Source organism: Sus scrofa, chromosome 16 (genome assembly GCF_054392235.1).
Source record: "Sus scrofa isolate SSC_HxYL_T2T_F1_AM1 chromosome 16, Sscrofa_HxYL_maternal_Yorkshire_Landrace_v2.0, whole genome shotgun sequence".
In the NCBI taxonomy this organism is placed as follows: Eukaryota; Metazoa; Chordata; class Mammalia; order Artiodactyla; family Suidae; genus Sus; species Sus scrofa.
In genome coordinates this window covers 54810421-54830058 of record NC_139398.1, presented here as the reverse complement: position 1 = coordinate 54830058, position 19638 = coordinate 54810421, and the positions used below count along the sequence as shown (strand labels likewise).

At 33.9% G+C, this 19638-nt stretch overlaps 2 protein-coding genes across 7 annotated transcripts in view; one reads left to right on the top strand and one right to left on the bottom strand.

Moving 5' to 3' along the window:
- SREK1IP1 (SREK1 interacting protein 1) overlaps positions 1 to 15996 on the top strand; it is a 469058-nt gene extending 453062 nt beyond the window's left edge. Inside the window, exon 10 of the transcript XR_014831456.1 lies at positions 13441 to 15996. The gene's annotated coding sequence lies outside the window, so the exon portion shown is untranslated. The remainder of the gene's footprint in view (positions 1 to 13440) is intronic.
- The window catches only part of RNF180 (ring finger protein 180), a 265831-nt gene that overhangs the window by 65021 nt on the left and 181172 nt on the right, over positions 1 to 19638 (bottom strand). For 3 of the 6 annotated variants that reach the window (XR_014831443.1, XR_014831441.1, XR_014831442.1), the window contains one exon: positions 15621 to 15964. The exons of the other annotated variants lie outside the window; for them this stretch is intronic. The gene's annotated coding sequence lies outside the window, so the exon portion shown is untranslated. The remainder of the gene's footprint in view (positions 1 to 15620; positions 15965 to 19638) is intronic. 6 annotated transcript variants of the gene reach the window in all.

Here is a 19638-nt window from a genome sequence, read left to right as displayed (position 1 = left end):
AAGCTTATGCATTGAAATCCTCTCTTGCTGATCTTGGAAACTCTGAGTCTACTACCATGTGAAGAAACCTTGGCTGGCCTGCTGAAGAGTATGTGACATATGGTCCAGTTGCTCTGTTGTGACTTCTGACAAAAAGCCAACCACGAGACATATGTGGGTAGAGTCAATGACTATCACCTAACTTGCAATTGTACAAGGGAACCCAGATCACACCATGTGGACCAGAGATAACCATCACAACTGAGAGCAGCCCCAGCTACCAAAATTGTAAAAACCACAGAAAATTGTGTGTTGTTATTTTAAACAATTAAATTTTATTGCAATTTGTTCATAACAAAATTAGTTGATAAATCCTTGGCTACACATGAATAACTTTACCTAATTTTAAAAATCTGAGTTTAGGGAGTTCCCATTGTGGTGCAGCAGAAACAAATCCAACTAGGAACCATGAGGTTGCAGGTTTGATCACTGGCCTTGCTCAGTGGGTTAAGGATCCGGCGTTGCTGTGACCTGTGGTATAGGTTGCAGACGTGGCTCAGATCCCACGTTGCTGTGGCTGTGGTTGTGGTTGGCAGCTACAGCTCCGATTAGACCCTAGCCTGGAAACCTCCATATGCCACAGGTGCAGCCCTAAAAAAACCAAAGAAAAAAAAATAACAACTTCCACAAAAGATTTCACTGCTGTTCTATCTGAAGTTGTTCTCTGTCACAGCTACTTGTTTCCTCATAAGTTTTATTTGCTTATTTTTTATTTATCTGAATAGAATCTAAGATTAATAAAGGAGAATGAAAAAATATATATACACACTTCCCCCACCCCACCCCCAAAGAATTAATAGTAGGGCCTGCTTTTGGGAGCTCACATTCTCAAAATGCTCATAGGTTCAAATTGTTAAATATTGTACTTATTTGTATCTTTCAGTGGCTATCTCTGATGTGTTCTTAGATATTCTTGTAGGCTTTTTGGATATTTCTAGCTAGATTTAACAAGCATTGTGTGAAACATCATATAACAAACACAATGTTTAACACAGATAGGAAATGACATAACTTTCCCTTATCAACAGAAAGTTTGCAGCTATAATTTAAACAATAAGAAAGAAAAATCTGCTGAAAAAGCAACAGTATACACAAGTTTGCTCATTATTGATATATTTCTGTTCTCTCCTGAACTTTAAAGAAACATGAAAAAGTGCATAGTTAGTACTGATTTGGGCACTCCAGATAATAAAAACATCTTTGGACCTAGATGCTTGCTTATTTAATTTCATTTCATAGTGACAGCTTATTCTGTTTGTATTACACTCTCAGTACTGTGCCTTCAGATTTGAACTAATTAACCTCAAAGAAATCCATGGTATAAAAATCATAATTTGAAGAACCTCTTAGATCAATCAAATTGTGAACCAAATATTTGTGTGGAATTTTATTTCTACAAAGTAGTTTATCCATACATGTATACCAAAAGTGATTAGACTTCATTAAAATACACATCAAATAAACTTCTTGCTATTTAAAAATATAACATTCTAGAAATAAACTTGAAAGTGGAAATTTGAAAAACAGAAAATGAGGTTAGAACTATTCATCAATTATTTGAGCTACATGACTCAATCCACAAAATAGATATAACACATCCAAAGACCTCTAGAATCACTGTGTTTTAAGAGCCTAAAAGGGTTAAGAGGTTCCAACATGCAGATAACTGCATGCATCTAGTAGTTAAAAACTTTTCTGCAAGAAGACAAAAAGCTACCTCAAGGACAGAATTTCACTGGGCTTTTCTCCAAAGTGGAGAGATATATGGTTGTATAATAATAAGCTTACTGTTGGAAAGATGGTTATATTAAAAAATAATTACTTACTATATTAAAAAATACTTACTAATAGATCAATTTCAACCTGGAAGGAAGTTTTTAATAGGTATGCCTATGAACTCATCTCTATTTCCTCAGTTATTATTTCAATTATCATAGATGGAGACCCCAAAATACTTATCAAAAAATGGGTGGGGACAGGAACAATGACTGGCCAACTAAGAATACGCAAAATCCTTTCTCGAGCAAGATATGCAACTGACAAATAATATAAAAACGTAAGCTAGGTTAAACCTGGATAGCAGAGTAAAGATTAAAAAAAAAACATAGTAAATTTCTGACTGAAATCGAGATTAAATTTAACAGGGATAAATATAAACCAGATTGCACACACAGAAGATGAATGAAACTTTGAAAGCAACTCACATAAAGAAGAGATAGAGATCTTAACTGACTAGAAGCTCAACATATGATGTGGTTACTTAAAAGGCAAACAGAACTTGAACTGCAGTGTAGTGTGGGTTTATATGCCTACCTTTGTATATGATGACACCATATTTGTAGCTACTTTGAGGGACAGAGATAAACTAGAGTTATGCACAGAAACACACTGAAGGTCAGGGTGGCATGAGTTCTGAAACTACTTCATATTAAGTACTGTTACTGAGGGCATGAGTTCTGAAACTACTTCATATTAAGTACTGTTACTGAAGGTATTCACTCAGAAAAATACTAAGAGAAGATAATATATTCAAGTATTTGTGTGAAAGAGGTCATAATTTTCCTCTGTATAGTTCTTATGGTTATATCTAAAAATGAATGAATGTTATGACAAGATAGACTAAAATGGATTATAAAAGAAATACCTATTCATCAACCAAAAGTGATAGGAACACAAGCATGTTCATGTTCACTCTTAAATAGAACATTTGCTAGAGAGCTAATCTCTAGGTCCATCCATGCTGCTGTAAATGTCACTATTTTGTTCTTTTTTATGGCTGAGTAATATTCCATTGTGTACATACACCACATCTTCTTTATCCATTCCTGTCAATGGACATTTAGGTTGCTTAATGTCTTGGCTATTGAATGTTTGGTTCTGGGTTTTTTTTCTGCCCATCCATGTGGCATGCAGAAGTTTCTAGGCCAGTGAGTGAACCTGTGCCACAGTGACAACACCAGATCCTTAACCCACTGAGCTACCAGGGAACTTCTTGGCTATTGTAAATAGTGCTGCTATGACACTGAGGTACATGCATCTTTTCACATTATGGTTTTCTCTGGATATATGCTCAGGAGTGGGACTGCTGGAATATATGGTATTTACATTTTTAATTTTTTGAGGAGCCACCATATTGTTCTTCACAGTAGTTGTACCAATTTACATTCCTACCAACAGTGTAGGAGGGTTCCATTTTCTCCACACCCACCAAAATTTATTATTTTTAGATTTTTTGATGATGGCCATTCCGACTGGTGTGAGGTGATAACACCATTTTAGTTTCAATCTACATTTCTGTAATAACTAGCAATGTAGAGCATCATTTCATGTGCCTATTGGCCACCTGCATGTCTTCTTTGGATAAATGTCTATTTAGGTCTTCTGGTCATTTTTTGGTTTGGGTTTTTTTTTTGTTATTGAGTTGTATGAAATGTTTGTATATTTTGGAAATTAAGTTCTTGCTGGTAGCAACATTTCACATATCTTCTCACAGTGTGTAGGCTACTTTCTACCTATCTGGCCTGATTTTCTTCATATTCTTCAACCAAAACAATAGATGGCAACAGTTTGCATGGAGAAGCAGATACAAGAATACAACTGTCTTCTACTAAGCCAAATGTTAAAGATTTGCAAAAATAAAAATGTAAAACCATTTTTCTCAAAATTTTTGTTTTATAATAATTTTTCATAAAGTATATTTTATCATGTAATGGTTTATGTTTACATGAATTAAACAAATATTTTAATTTTTTTCTGTTTTAATTTCTATTATAGAAAATATTTATAATACATTTAAAAAAAGATTTAGATGTTGGGACCAAGAGAGAATTGGAAAAAAAGTAAAACTCAATATAATCCACTAAATCCCACCTTTAATGTCTTTATGCAACCATCAGAGCAAAAAGAAAACCTAATAACAGATACAAGTAAACTCCAGAATCACAGAAATACCTCCTTCTAAAATAAGTCATGCTAATGCTGAAATGCTTTCTAACTGTAAAATTATTTACCTCATACAGCTGCCATTGTTCAATACGATAATTTTATACTTTGAGTTTCCTGGAAAAGTTACATGTAAATAAATAAAGCATTATTACCATAAAAAATTTTTACTGAAATATAGTTGATTTATGATGTTGTATAGTAAAGTGATTCAGTTATACATATAGTATAGTATAGTGTACAGTAAAGTGTAAAGTGATTCAGTTATACATATAAATATGTATATATACATATATTTTCTACATTCTTTTCCATTATAGGCTATTACAAGATATTGAGTATAGATCCCTGTGCTATACAGTAGGTCCTTGTTGGTTATCTATTTTATATATAGTAGTATGTATATATAAATCCCAAACTCCTAATTTATTCCTCTCCTTCATTCCCTTTGGTAGTCATAAATTTGTTTTCTATGTTTGTGAATCTATTTGTTTTGTATATAAATTCATATGCACCTGTTATTTAGATTCTACATATAAGCAATATCACATGATTTTGTTTAATTTACTTCACATAGTATGATAATCTCTAGGTCCATACATGCTGCTGCAAATGTCACTATTTAATTCTTTTTTATGGCTGAGTAATATTCAATTGTGTATATATACCACAACATCTTTATTCATTCATCTGTCAATGGACAATTAGGTTGCTTCCGTGTCTACACTATTGTAAACAGGGTTGCTATCAACATTGGGGTGCATGTATCTTTTCAAATTATGGTTTTCTCTGGATATATGCCTAGAAACAGAATTGCTGGATCATATGGTAACTCTAGTTCAGTTTTGTAAGGAACCTCCATCAGAAGTTTTGATTTGCATTTCTCCAATAATTCTCACTATTGAGCATCTTTTCAAGTGCTTACTGGCCATCTGGATGCCTTCTTTGGAGAAGTGTCTATTTATGATTGGGATGTTTGCTTTTTTGACATTTAATAGTGAGCTGTTTGTATATTTTGGAGATTAATCAATTTGCATTAGCATTGTTTACAAAAAATTTCTCCTCTTCTGTAGGTTTTTGTGTTTTGTTTATGCAATTTATTTCAAAGAGTGTTCTGTGCATGTTTTCCTGAGTTTACTAATATCTGATCTTCTTAATCCAGTCATCTATCAATGGACATTTGGGTTGTGTCCATACCTTGGCTATTGTGACTAGAACTAGAGATCCTCATACTGTGTGAAGTAAGGCAGAAAGAGAAAGACAAATACCATAAGATATCATTATATCTGGAATCTAATATATGGCACAAATGAACCTTTCCACAGAATAGAAAATCATGGACTTGGAGAACAGACTTGTGGTTGCCTACGCAGAGGGGGAGGCAGTGGGACAGATTGGGAGCTTGGGGTTAATAGATGCAAACTATTGCTTTTGGAATGGATTAGCAATGAGATCCTGCTGTGTAGCACTGAGAACTATGTCTAGTCACTTATGATGGAGCATGATAATGGGAGAAAAAAGAATGTATACATGTATGCGTAGCTGGGTTACCATGTTGTACAGTAGAAAAAAAACTGTATTGGGGAAATAAGAAGAAGAAATAATAATATCTGGTCCTACATTTAGGCCTTTAATCCATTTTGAGTTTATTTTTGTGTATAGTGTTAGAAAACGTTTTTCTTTCATTCTTTTTCATGTAGTGGTCCAGTTTTCCCAGAACCACTTGCTGGAGAGATGCTTTCCTCTACCATATATTCTTACCTCCTTTGTCATAGATTAGTTGACCATAGGTGCATGGGTTTATTTTGGGGCTTTGTATCCTGTTCTATTGATCTGTATTTCTGTTTTTGATTACTATAGCTTTGCAGTATAGGATGAAGTAAGGGAGCCTGATTTTTCCACCTCTGTTTTACTTTCTCAAGATTACTTTGGCTATCTAGGGTCTTTTGTGTTTCCATACAAATTAAAACTTTTTTTTTGTTACAGCTCTGTGAAGAATGCCATTGGTAATTTGATATGGATTGCAATGAATCTGTAAATTGCCTTGGGTAGTATATAGTGATTTTGAGAATATTGGGTTTTTTTTTCTAATCTAAGAATACGGTATATCCTTCCATATGTGTCATCTTTGATTTCTTTCAAAAGCCTCTTATAGTTTTCAGAGTACAGGTCTTTTGCTTCCTTAGGTAGGTTTATTCCTAAGCTTTTTATTTGTGTTGTGCTGATAAATGGGATTGTTTCTTTAATTTCTCTCTCTGATCTTTCATTGTTACTTTATAGAAATCCAAGAGATTTCTGTGTATTAATTTTGTACCCTGCAGCTTTACTGAATTTATTGAGGAGCTCTACTAGTTTTATGTAGCATCTTTAGGATTTTCTATGTATAGTATCATGTCATCTTCAAACAGGGAAAGTTTTACTATTTTTCCAATTCAGATTCTTTTTATTTCTTCTTTGCCATGGCTAGGATTTCCAAAACTTACTGAATAAAAGTGGCAACAGTGGACATCCTTGTCTTGTTCTTGATCTTAGAGGAAATGCTTTGAGTTTTTCACCATTGAGAAAGACATTAGCTGTGCGTTTGTCATATACAGCCTTTATTATGATGAGTTAGGTTCCATCTATGCCCAGTTTTTGAAGAGTTTTTAATCATAAATGGATGTTGAATTTATTGAAAGCTTTTTCTGTATCTACTTAGATGAATGCAGTGTATCACAGTAATTGCTTTGTGAATATTGAAAAATCCTTGGATCTCTGGGATAAACTCCACCTGATCTTGGTATACGATCCTTTTAATGCATTGTTGGATTCAGTTTGTTAGTATTTTTTTTTGAGGATTTTTGTGTCTATGCTCATTAGTAATATTTCCCTTTAATTTTCTTCTTTTGTGATGTCCTTTTTTGGTTTTGGAATCAGGGATAGGATGGCCTCACAGAATGAGTTTTGCAGTGTTCCTTTGCAAATTTTTGGAATAGTTTCAGAAGGATGGATGTTAACTCCTCTCTAAATGATTGAATTTCACCTGTGAAGCCATCTGGTCCTGGACCTTTTCTGTTGGGAGTTTTTTAATCACTAACCAATATCAGTACTTGAAATTGGTCTTTTTACAGCTTTTCTTTCATCCTGGTTCATCTGGAAGATTGAAACTTTCTAGAATGTGTCCATTTTTTTCTGGACTGTCCATTTCACTGTCATATAGCTGCTTGTAGTAGTCTCTTCTGATCCTTGCTATTTCTTGGTGTCAGTTGTAACTTCTTTTTCATTTCTGAATTTATTGGGCACTCTTCCTTTTTTTTCCTGATGAGTCTGGTTAAAGATTTATCAAATTTGTTTATCTCTTCAAAGAACCAGCTTTTAGTTTTGTTGATCTTTTCTACTTTTATTTGGTCTCTATTTCATTGATTTCTTTTCTAATCTTTATGACTTCTTTCCATCTAATAACTTTAGGTTTTGTTTGTTCTTTCTTCAGTTGCTTTAGGTGTATCATTAGCTTATTTGAGGTTTTCCTTGTTTCCTGAAGTAAGCTTGTATTGCTATAAACTTCCCTCATTGAAGTGCTTTTGCTGCATCCCATAGGTTTTGGGTCATTGTATTTTTATTTTCACTTAAATCCAGGTATTTTTTTAATTTCCTCTTTGACTTCTTTAGTGATCCATAGGTTGATTACTAGCACACTGTTTAGCCTACCATGTCTGTTTTTCTAGTTTATTTTCTTATAGTTTTTTTTCCTAGTCTTAAAGTACTACAGTTGTAAATGTTGCTTGATACATTTCAATTTTCTTAAATTTACTGAGGCCTACACTGTGGCCCAGTAGGTGATCTATCCTGGAGAATGTCCCATGTGAATTTGAAAAGAATGTGTTTCTGGTACTTTTGGATGGAATGCTAAGTCTACTGGGTATCATGTATTATTTAGGACCTGTATTTTCCTTATCAGTTTTCTGTCAGGATGATCTATTCATGTAAATGGGGTGTTAAAGTCCCCCATTATTGTGTTATTGTCAGTTTTCCCTTTTCTATTTGTTAACATTTGCATTTTCTATTGAGGTACTGCCTATGTTGGGGGCATATTCATTTTCAATTGTTATATATTCTTGGATTGATTCCTTGATCATTACGTAGTGTCCTGCTTTGTCTCTTTTAACAGTCTTTACTTTGAAATCTATTTTGTCTGATTTTAGTATTCCTACTCCAACTTTCTTTTGATTTCCTTATGCATGGAATACCTTTTTCCACCCCCATTATCTTCAGTCTCTATGTGTCTCTAGATCTGAAGTGATTTTCTTGTAGACAGCAAACATATAGGTCTTGCTTTTGTATCAGTTCAGCCAGTCTATGTGTTTTGGTTGGAGCATTTAGTCCATTTACCATTTAAGGTAGTTAGTGATATATGTTCTTATTGCCCTTTTGTTAATTGTTATGGATTTGTTTTAAAGGTCTTTTTCTTCACTTTCTCTTGTTTCCTTGTGATTTGGTGACAATCTTTAGTGTTGTGTTTGGATTCCGTTTTCTTATATGTGCAATACATATATTGTAGATTTTTGGCTTGTAGTTACCATGATGTTTTAATATAGCAGTCTCTCTCTCTATATATATATATACATGTATGCATATGTATATATACGTATATATACATGTATGTGTATATATATATATATACATATATATATATATATGAAAAGGCATACATTTTCCCATAGAAAGCAGTACATTTTAAAGTCACGAATATACTCAAAAGAGAGCCAAAATAGCACAAATATATTCTTTCAAATTTGTAAGGGAAAAATAAGAATTTTCATTCTAATTAATTGGTTTTAGTCTCTAAGCAAGACAATTTGCAGGAATTTGTAAAACTTGGCCTGAGGCTTTGCAGTCATTTATTTTAATGTAGATCATTTTTAGCTCTTTCAAGGTGAAAAGTATTCCTTAATTTTTCTCTTTATATAGCTTGTTTAACTATTTAATAAATAAAAGGATTATTATTTTAGTTTAATATTTACATTTATTAGGAGAGCAGATAATCTGTGTAGAGTTGCATTCTCCAGAGCTTTACTTGGGGGGGATGGTGTCTCTTTTTTTTGGTCTTTTTTTAGGCCCACAGCCACAGCATATAGAAGTTCCCAGGCTAGGGGTCGAATTGTAGCCACAATTGCCAGCCTACACCACAGCCATATCAACATGGGATCCAAGCCACGTCTATGACCTACACCACAGCTCATGGAAACACCAGATCCTTAACCCACTGAGCAAGGCTAGGGATTGAACCTGTGTCTTCATGTATACTAGTCAGGTTTGCTACTGCTGAGCCCAGAGCTTTTAATGGGCATTTAATTCTAAATGTAATACTGTGTATCTACTAACCCCAAATTCCAAGTCCCTCCCACTCCCCTCCCCCCGAATGGCAACCACAAGTCTACTACCCATGTCCATGACTCTGTTTTTGTATATAGATATATTTAAGTGATATCATATGATATTTGTATTTCTCTTTTGGACTTATTTTACTTTGTATGAGACTCTCTAGTTGCATCCATGTTGTGGCAAATGATATTATTTCATTCATTTGTATGGCCGAGTAGTATTCTGCTGTATACATGTAACACACCTTCTTAATCCACTCATCTATAGATGGACATTTAGGTTGTTTCCATGACTTGGCTATTGTGAACAGTGCTATGAACATAGAGTTGCATGTATCTTTCCGAATTATAGTTTTGTCTGGTGATTTTCCCAGGAGTGGAATTGCTGGATCATATGGTAGTTCTATATTTCATTTTCTGAAGAACCTCCATATTGTTTTCCACTTATCTTTTCCCCATTTTATATCCTTGCCTTCTTTTTGAGGACTAATTAACTGTAGGTATCTGGGTGTATTTCTGGCCTGCCTATTCTATAAAGCCATCATCACCCTAACAGAAATCAGAAAGAGATATCACCAAAAAAGAAAACTGTAGGCCAATATCTTTGATAATTTTAGATGCAAAAATTTTCAACAACATTTTAGCAAACCGAATCCAACAAAACATAAAAAAGATCATACACCATGACCAAGTAGGCTTCATCCAAAGTTTACAGAGAGGGTTCAACATACAAACATTAATCAATGTAGTACACCACATTAACAAAAGAAGAGTCTAAAAGTACATGATCATCTTAATAGATGCAGAAAATGCATTCAACAAAATTCAACATCCATTCATGAAAAAAACTCTTACTATAGTGAGTATAGAGGGAACTAATTTCAACAAAATAAAAAAGCCATTATGACAAACCTAGAGCCAATAAAGTACTCAATGGAGATAAGCTGAAAGCCTCCCTGCTAAAATCTGGAACAAAATAAGGATGCTTAATCAGGCAAAAAATAATTAATTAATTAATTAATAAGAGGTATCCAAACTGGAAGGAAAGAAATAAAACTGTCACTATATGCAGATAACATGATAGTATAAACAGAAACCCTAGGTATTCCACATGAAAACTACTCAAACTGATCAATGAGTTCTGCAAAGTAGCAGAATACAATATTAACATTCAGAAATTGGTTGCATTTCTGTATAGTAACAATTAAATATTTGAAAAGGAATTTAAAAACCATAAAGCAATATAACCTCCCCAAAATACCTAGGAATAATCCTGACCAAGGAGGTGAAAGATTTATAAACTGAGAGCTATAAAACATTACTCAATGAAATTAAAGCAGATTCAAATAAATGGAAAGATATCACATGCTCTTGGATTAGAAAGATTAATATTGTTAAATGGCCATACTACCCAAAGAAATTTACAGATTTAATTTGATCCTTATCAAAGTACCCATGACATTTTTCATAGAACTGAAACAAATAATCAAAAATTTTATATGGAACTGTAAAAGGCCCAGAATTGCAAGCAACCCTAGGGCAGGGGGCGGGGCGGCGGTGGAAGCAAGATGCATAACTCTCCCAGACTTCAGACAATATTACAAAGCCACAGCAATCAAGACAGTATGATACTGGTATAAAAGCAGATCAATGGAACAGAATAGAGAACCCAGAAATAAACCCAGACACCTACAGTCATTTAATCTTGAACAGCTGAGTTCATTTTTATAAAAGATGTAAATCTGTGTCTACATTTTTTTGGCTATCCAGTTGTTTTGGCACCATTTGTTGAAAGAGCTGTCTCTGATCCACTGTACTGCTTTTGCTCCTTTGTCAAAGATCAGTTGACTACATTTATGTGGCTCCATTTCTGGGATCTCTGTTGTGTTCCACTGATCTATTTATCTATTCTTTCACCACTAGAATGTCTTGATTACTAAAGTTATATAGTTGTACAATAAGTCTTGAAGGCATGTAGTATCAGTCTCCAACTTTGTTTTCCTCCAATACTGAGCTGGCTACTCTGTGTCTTTTGCCTTTCCACATAAAAGTTAGAACCAGTTATCAACACCTACAAATAATTTGCTTGGATTTTCGTCAGAATTTCATTGAATCTGTACATCAATCTGGGAAGAAGTGACATCTTGAAAATATTGAAGATTTTTGAAAAATTGAAAACATTCCTACCATGACAATGGAATATCTCTCCATTTATTTGGTTTTTTTTTTCAAGTTAACTGTGTGAACTTTTATGTATTTTATGATTTTATTTTTCGTTTATCATTTATTTAGAGCATTTTGTCAATTTCTACTGTACAGCAAAGTGACCCAGTCATATATAGATATATACTTTTTCTCACATTAGCCTCCATCATGTTCCGTACAAGTGGTCAGATATGTTCCCTGTGGTATAGAGCAGGATCTCATTGCTTATCCACTCCAAATGCCACAGTTTGCATCTATTAACCCCCATATCACAGTCTATCTCACTCCCTCCCTCTTCCCCTTGGCAACCACAAGTCTGTTCTCCAAGTCCATGAGTTTCTTTCCTGTGGAAAGGTTCATTTGTGCCACATATTAGATTCCAGATATAAGTGATACCATATGGCATTTATCGTTCTCTTTCTGATTTCACTTAGTATGAGTCTCTAGTTCCATCCCTGTTGCTGCAAATGGCATTATTTTGTTCTTTTTTATGGCTGAGTAGATTTCCACTGTGTATATACACCACATCTTCTTAATCCATTCATCTGTTGATAGACATTTAGGTTGTTTCCATGTTTTGGCTATTGTGAATAGTGCTGCATATTTATTTAGTTTTTTGATTTCATAATCGAGTCACTGTTTTCTTCACATAGATCTTATACACATTTAATTAGATTTCTACCTATTTCATTTTCAGGGATGCAAATGTAAACAGTAATGCATTTTTAATTACAAAATCCTTTTGTTCACTCCTGCAGGAAGCAAATGAACCTTGTACATTAATAATGTATTCTGGGAGTTCCCGTCGTGGCGCAGTGGTTAACGAATCCGACTAGGAACCATGAGGTTGCGGGTTCGGTCCCTGCCCTTGCTCAGTGGGTTAACGATCCGGCGTTGCCGTGAGCTGTGGTGTAGGTTGCAGACGCGGCTCGGATCCCGCGTTGCTATGGCTCTGGCGTAGGCCGGTGGCTACAGCTCCGATTCGACCCCTAGCCTGGGAACCTCCATATGCCGTGGGAGCGGCCCAAGAAATAGCAACAACAACAACAACAGCAACAACAACAACAACAACAACAACAAATAATGTATTCTGAAACCTTGCTATATCACTTATTAGTTCCAGGAGTTTTTCAGTTGATGCTTTTAGATTTTCTCCACATAGGATCACGTCATTATGAACATAAAGTTTTGCTTCTTCCTTATCAACTGGTGTACATCCTTCATGTTCTTAATGCATTAGCTTTGACTTCCAGTATGATGTTGAAAAATAGTGGTGAGAGGACATATCCTTCCCTTGTTTGTGATCTTAGCAGAAAAGATTAATTTCTCACCATTAATTACGATGTTACCTGTAGAGTTTTTTTTAGATATTCTTTATCAAGTAGAGGGAATTTGCTGAGATGTTTTTTTCAATGAATGAGTTAAGAAATATTTCCTCTACTTCTATCTTCTAGAAGGGATTATGTAGAATTGTTATAATTTCTTCCTTAAATGTGTGGTAAAATTCACCAGTGACTCCACATGGATCTTGTGGTTTCTGTTTCAGAACATAACTGAGTAATTTTTTATTCAATTTTTCAAATAAGTGTATTTCTATTCAGACTATTTCTTCTGATGTGAGTTTTAGCAGATTGTGACTTTCAAAGGGTCAGTCCTTTTCATCCAAATTTTCTTACTTGTTGGCATAGAGTTGTTCATAGTATTCCTTTATTATCCTCTTAAAGTCCACAAGATCTGTACTGATGTCCCCTCTTTTCTTTTTTTTTTTATAGTTGATTTACAATTTTTCTTCAATTTCTGTTGTACAGAAAAGTGACTCAGTCATACACAGTTCCCTGTATTCCAAAACATTTCTGACATTACTAATGTGTTGTTCTCTCTCTTTTTTTTTTAGCCTGGCTAGAGGCTTATCAATTTAATTGATATTTTCAAAGAACCAGGTATTTGTCTTGTTTGTTTTCTCTATTGATTTCCTTTTTTCAATTTTACTGATTTCTGTTCTAATTTTTATTTCTTTTCTTTTCTAAGTTTTTATTTAATTTGCTCTTGTTTTCTAATTTTAAAGTGGAAGCCTATATGACTGATTTTTGAGATTTTCTTCTTTCTTTATATGTGCATTTAATATTATAAATGTCCCTGTAAGCATTCTTTGGCTACGTTCAACAAATTTTAAGTTGTATTTTCACTTTCATCTAATTTAAATATTTTAAAATTTCTCTTGAGATTTCTTTTTTCATGTATATGTTATTTGAAGTATGTTGTTTAATCTCCAAGTATTTTTGGATTTTCCAGCTATCTTTCTGTTACTGATATCTATTTTAATTCAGCTATGGTCTAAGGGAAGTCACTGTATGATTCTCCTTGTAGTCCTACTGGTTTTTGCTGCATGAGTTTTGCTGCTCTGTTGTTAGGCACATACAATTAAGGATCATTTTGTCCTTCTGAAGGACTGACTTCTTTATGATTATGCATGCTCCTTTTTATCTCTGATAACTTTTATTTTCTCCAAAGACGACAAGTATGGTGCCCATGTTTTTGATCAGTGTTAGCACAGTTTATCTTTCTCCACCTGTTTACTTTTTTTTAATTTAATTTTTTAAAATTTATTTATTTTTCCACTATACACATAGGGGCCAAGTTACACATACATGTATACATTTTTTTGCACCCTTTGTTTTGTTGCAATATAAGTATCTAGACATAGTTCTCAATGCTATTCAGCAGGATCTCCTTGTAAATCTATTCTAAATTGTGTCTGATAAGCCCAAGCTCCCGATCCCTCCCACTCCCTCCCATCAGGCAGCCACAAGTCTCTTCTCCAAGTCCATGATTTTCTTTTCTGTGGAAATGTTCATTTGTGCCTTATATTGGATTCTATATATAAGTGATATCATATGGTATTTGTCTTTGTCTTTCTGACTCATTTCACTCAGTATGAGAGTCTCTAGTTCCATCCATGTTGCTGCAAATGGCATTATGTCATTCTTTTTTATGTCTGAGTAGTAGTCCATTGTGTATATATGCCACATTTTCCTGATCCAATCATCTGTCAATGGACATTTGGGTTGTTTCCATGTCTTGGCTATTGTGAATAGTGCTGCAGTGAACATGTGGGTGCATGTGTCTTTTTTAAGGAAACTCTTGTCCGGATATACACCCAGGAGTGGGATTGTGGGATCATATGGAAGTTCTATGTATGGATTTCTAAGGTATCTCCAAACTGTTCTCCATAGTGGCTGTACCAGTTTACATTCCCACCAGCAGTGCAGGAGGGTTCCCTTTTCTCCACACCCGCTCCAGCACTTGTTATTTGTGGACATATTAATGAGGGTCATTCTGATTGGTGTAAGGTGGTATCTTATGGTAGTTTTGATTTGCTTTTCTCTTATAATCAGTGATGCTGAGCATTTTTTCATGTGTTTGTTGCACCTGTTTACTTTTAATCATTTGTGTCTTTACATTTGAAGTGGATTTCTTGTAGACAGCATATATTTGGGTTTTATTGTTTGATCCACTCTAACAATCCCTGACTTTTACTTGGTATATTTAGATGATTTATATTTAAATTAATTCATATAATTGTATTCATATCTACCACATATATTACTGTTTTCTATTTGTTGTTCTTGTTCTTTGTTTCTATTTTTGCCACTTACACTTTTTCTTTGCCTTTTGTGGTTTTAAGTAAGCATTTTATGATTCCATTTTCTCTCCTTTCTCAGTACTCACTCATACCTTTAAAAACTTTTTAGTGCTTGCCCTACAGTTTGCAATATATAATTATGGTTAGTTCACAACCACTTTGAAATTAGACTATATAATTTCATGCATAGTGCAAGTGTAATAATAAAATATTTCTAATTCCTCCCTTCTACCCATCCTTTGTATCATTACTCTTATCATTTTACTTATATATAAGTACATATACATGTATACTTGAACAATATATTCAAATACGTATATATTTTTGATTCAAAAGTGTACATGTTTTGCTATATATATTACATTATTATTTTAAACAAACTGTTATTTGTATATAAATTAAGAATAACAAAAGTGACTTTTTATCCTTACCTTCACTTGTTCCTTTTCCAATGCTCTTCCTTTCTTTTGCAGATCTGAGTTTTTGACCTATATTATTTCCCTCTGAACTATTTATCTTAAAACTTCTAGCAAAGCAGGTGTACTGGTAACCAATTTCCTCAGGGTTTTTTTTCTGATAATATTTTATTTCTTCTTCACTTTTGAAGGATAATGTTTTTGGGGTATAGAATTCTAGGTTGGTGTTTATTTCTTGTCAACATTTTAAATGTTTCACTCCACTTTCCTCTTGCTTGCGAGTTTCTGAGGAGAAGTCAGATGTAATTTTTATCTTTTGTCCTCTAGACTTAAGATGGTTATTCCTCTGGTATCTTCCCCTATCCCAGGTGCCAAAAAAAAAAAAAAAAAAGAGAGAGATTTTTCTCAGATATTCACTGTGAGAACTTGGAAGACCTCCTGGAAGTAAAATTCACAGAAGCCTGGGGATTCCTTTATTACTGGGTTCCCTGGAGTTTTTAACTCCCAGACTTTCCATATTGAACCTCCAGCAATTCATCGATCACAGTTCAGGTTTTGCTATCTCACGCTATTCCCACATAGGCTTCTGCTTGTTGGTTTCTGCTCCAGTAAGTTGTGATTCTCTGTATCTGCTTTTTTTTTTTTTTTTTTCCAATTTGGGGGCAGTGATTTGCTCTGTAATCTCACTTATTTGTTGACTCTGAGAAGTGCTGTTACATAGTTACATGCCATGCTGAACAGATAACATATTGGGAAGAAAATTTAGTTCAATTAAGTATCAAATAAGATTTGAATTTATTAAATACTGTCTTCCACAGTATTTAATTTGAATTTGAATTTGACACCATGAAATTATGTTCAGGCGTCCAACATGAATTGCTTTTCTGTTGGAGTTTGAAGACCAATCAGCTACAGGGCCATAAAAATGGAAGATATGAGCAAGGATCCTATGAATTAATTGTAGTCTCTGTATTTACCATTGCTCATCACAGACACCCACCTAAGAAAATAAAGCTGGATTTCATTAAGTGTCAACTATAACTAAATCTCAGGTCATCAAAGGTTTCTGAATTCTATAGGCTCGCTATTTTATTTCTAATCTTTATCCCTTTAATTGTTAAGTGACATTCACATCAAAAGCTGGATAGGGAAATCAACAAAAACAATACAGAAGACATTCAGTTTGAGAACTCTAATAAAAGATTTGGTGAGGAACAAATTCAACTACTTTTTAACACAAAGGTTTGAGTGGTTGCTGGATTACTAAAATCTAGCAATGACTAATGTCTATTACTAAAATAGATGAAACTAAATTTCAATTTTGCCCATAAAAATCACACAGAGAGGTATATTGCAAATAAGTCACTGCAGTGCAAACCACTTCAATATGTCTAATAAAATATTATAACTTTCAAGATATCCTTGAGTATTAATAGTTAATAAGAACAAAAACACCAGAACCCTAGGACCTTATTTTAATCGTCATTTTATCTAGTGAACAGATACAACACGTGGTTCCTATCAAAGTATTATAAAGAAATCAAGCATTTATATTGTGAAGGAAAATATAATCTTATGAATTATTTTCCCATCTTGATAGGAATAAATGTGAAAGGAAATAATACTGTTTTGGCTCCTTTACATAGAAAAAGGTAAATCTAAATCAATTCTCAAGAGTTTATGGGATCAAAAACAATTTTCATTATGCAGTCTGCATAAGCAAGTCTTCTCCTGGATTCCAGAGATAACTTCTTGCTAATTAAATGTAAATATAGAATTATGCTAATATAGTGAATGGAAAAAACATTTTCTTATTTTGAAAGCTGTATATGCTGGTTGAGCTAGAGTCCATGACATTGATGGTACATAAGCGCTTTTTTGTTTGCAGAGGTACTTTAACAGTTTTTTTGATTATGTGGAGATAAACATCAGGATTAGGCTAGAAAGAGGATTTCAGAATGGGAGAAGATAAGAGAGTAAGAGGGCTAAACTGCTCTTCATTATAAAACAACAGAAATTTCAGAGTGGAAATGGAACTAGAGAATCTCATCCTGAGTGAAATGAGCCAGAAAGACAAAGACAAATACCATATGATATCACTTATAACTGGAATCTAATATCCAGCACAAATGAACATCTCCTCAGAAAAGAAAATCATGGACTTGGAGAAGAGACTTGTGGCTGCCTGATGGGAGGGGGAGGGAGTGGGAGGGATCGGGAGCTTGGGCTTATCAAACACAACTTAGAATAGATTTACAAGGAGATCCTGCTGAATAGCATTGAGAACTATGTCTAGATACTCATGTTGCAACAGAAGAAAGGGTGGGGGAAAAAATGTAATTGTAATGTATACATGTAAGGATAACCTGACCCCCTTGCTGTACAGTGGGAAAATAAAAAAATAAATAAATAAATAAAACAACAGAAATTTCAGAGTGGAAATCGGTCTGATTTGTCCCATGTTATATGGAAAAGGTACAATGCTTGCAAAGGGTACAGAAGAAGTGATAGGAAGCATGTAAGTATTTGCTATCCTTTGACTCACTGGTATGCTTTTTAGAAAGATTTGGGGATATTTTGGATCACTTTACCCACTTATTGGTAAACTATTTTACTACTTTTTTAGGAAAATGGGAAATACATGTTTTCTTCCTACATATAGCCCATAGGAACTTCCTGCTTTTCTTTTATCCCCATTAGTTGAAACTTTTCAAAGCATCTTTAGTACTATGCTTGCTAGAGACTCTGCATCTCTTCTTTCATTCAAAAATAAACACTTTAAATTTCTGTTGCTTTTTAAAATAACTTCAACAGTGTTTTTAATCTTATTTAAAATGAGAACTGAACTTTCCAACATTCCTGATTTTCTCTACAGAACCTGCCTTCTCACTGTGATGTTATCATAATTTTCTTTCAAATACTGTTTTTAGATTCTTGAACTGATAAACACGCTACTAGTTTATGAATAAATACAATAACCTCACAGAAAGCATGATGATTCTTATTCAGCTGGCCTCAAGAAATATATCTGAGTATTCGGCTTAGCTCTTTTCAAATCCAATATCTACATGTTACTTTATTAAAAACTATGGAAATACAGTGTGGCTACTTCTCCATATTCAATTAGATTATATTTCTGTGTATACAATTATCTACTTTCAATCCATATAAGAAGATAATATTTCTCTACCCCATCAATATCAAGCTTAGCCATATGACTCGTTTTGGCCAAAGGAATACAAATGGAAGTAATGGAAACCTTGTATAAACTGATTTTTAAAGTCACTTTATGGGTCTGCCATGGACTTTTATTTGGTCGTAATAATGTCTTAAACCAGAGAATGGCTGCCCATCATTCTAGTGCTTAGGACTACAAATCACTAAAATAAGAGCAACAGCCAACATGTAACATGGGAAGGAAATGAATCTCTGTTGCTTGTAAGCTACTGAGATTTAGGGGTAGTTTGTCATTTCACTAACCTAGTGACTAATACCAAAATTGTTATCATGAGTAGAGATTTCTATAACACAGGTGGCAGGATTTAGTGAGATAATTGTTAGGGTCTGGAAAATGGCAACTCATGTTATATAGTGGTGATACACTTGGTAAAACTGCCACATGTGATAAACTGGAAGGCATATGTTGTGCAAAACAAGGTTGGTAAAATGGTAATGCCTTGGTTGCTACTGGATGCATTTAAAATGGTATAGTAAGAAATAGATGAATTCAGAAAGAACTGATCTGGTTTCGCACATCAATGGAGCAACAAGGAGGGGGTCTAGAAATTGATATAATTGTTTCTTATACTCATCCAGTGAAAGATAAAGTTAACAAATGCTCTAAGAAACAAAGGCTGACCTGAGTCAAAACCAAACCAAGTACATAACTGTCAGGTCTCTACAGACCTGGTATGTCTCAGTACATTAAAAGTGTCACCCAATAATGCTTTCTAGATTAAATATGACCTTCATAAATCATTGCACAAAGTAGATCAAAGAAAAGAAGCTATGTGTCTTTTCCCGTGAAAATCTG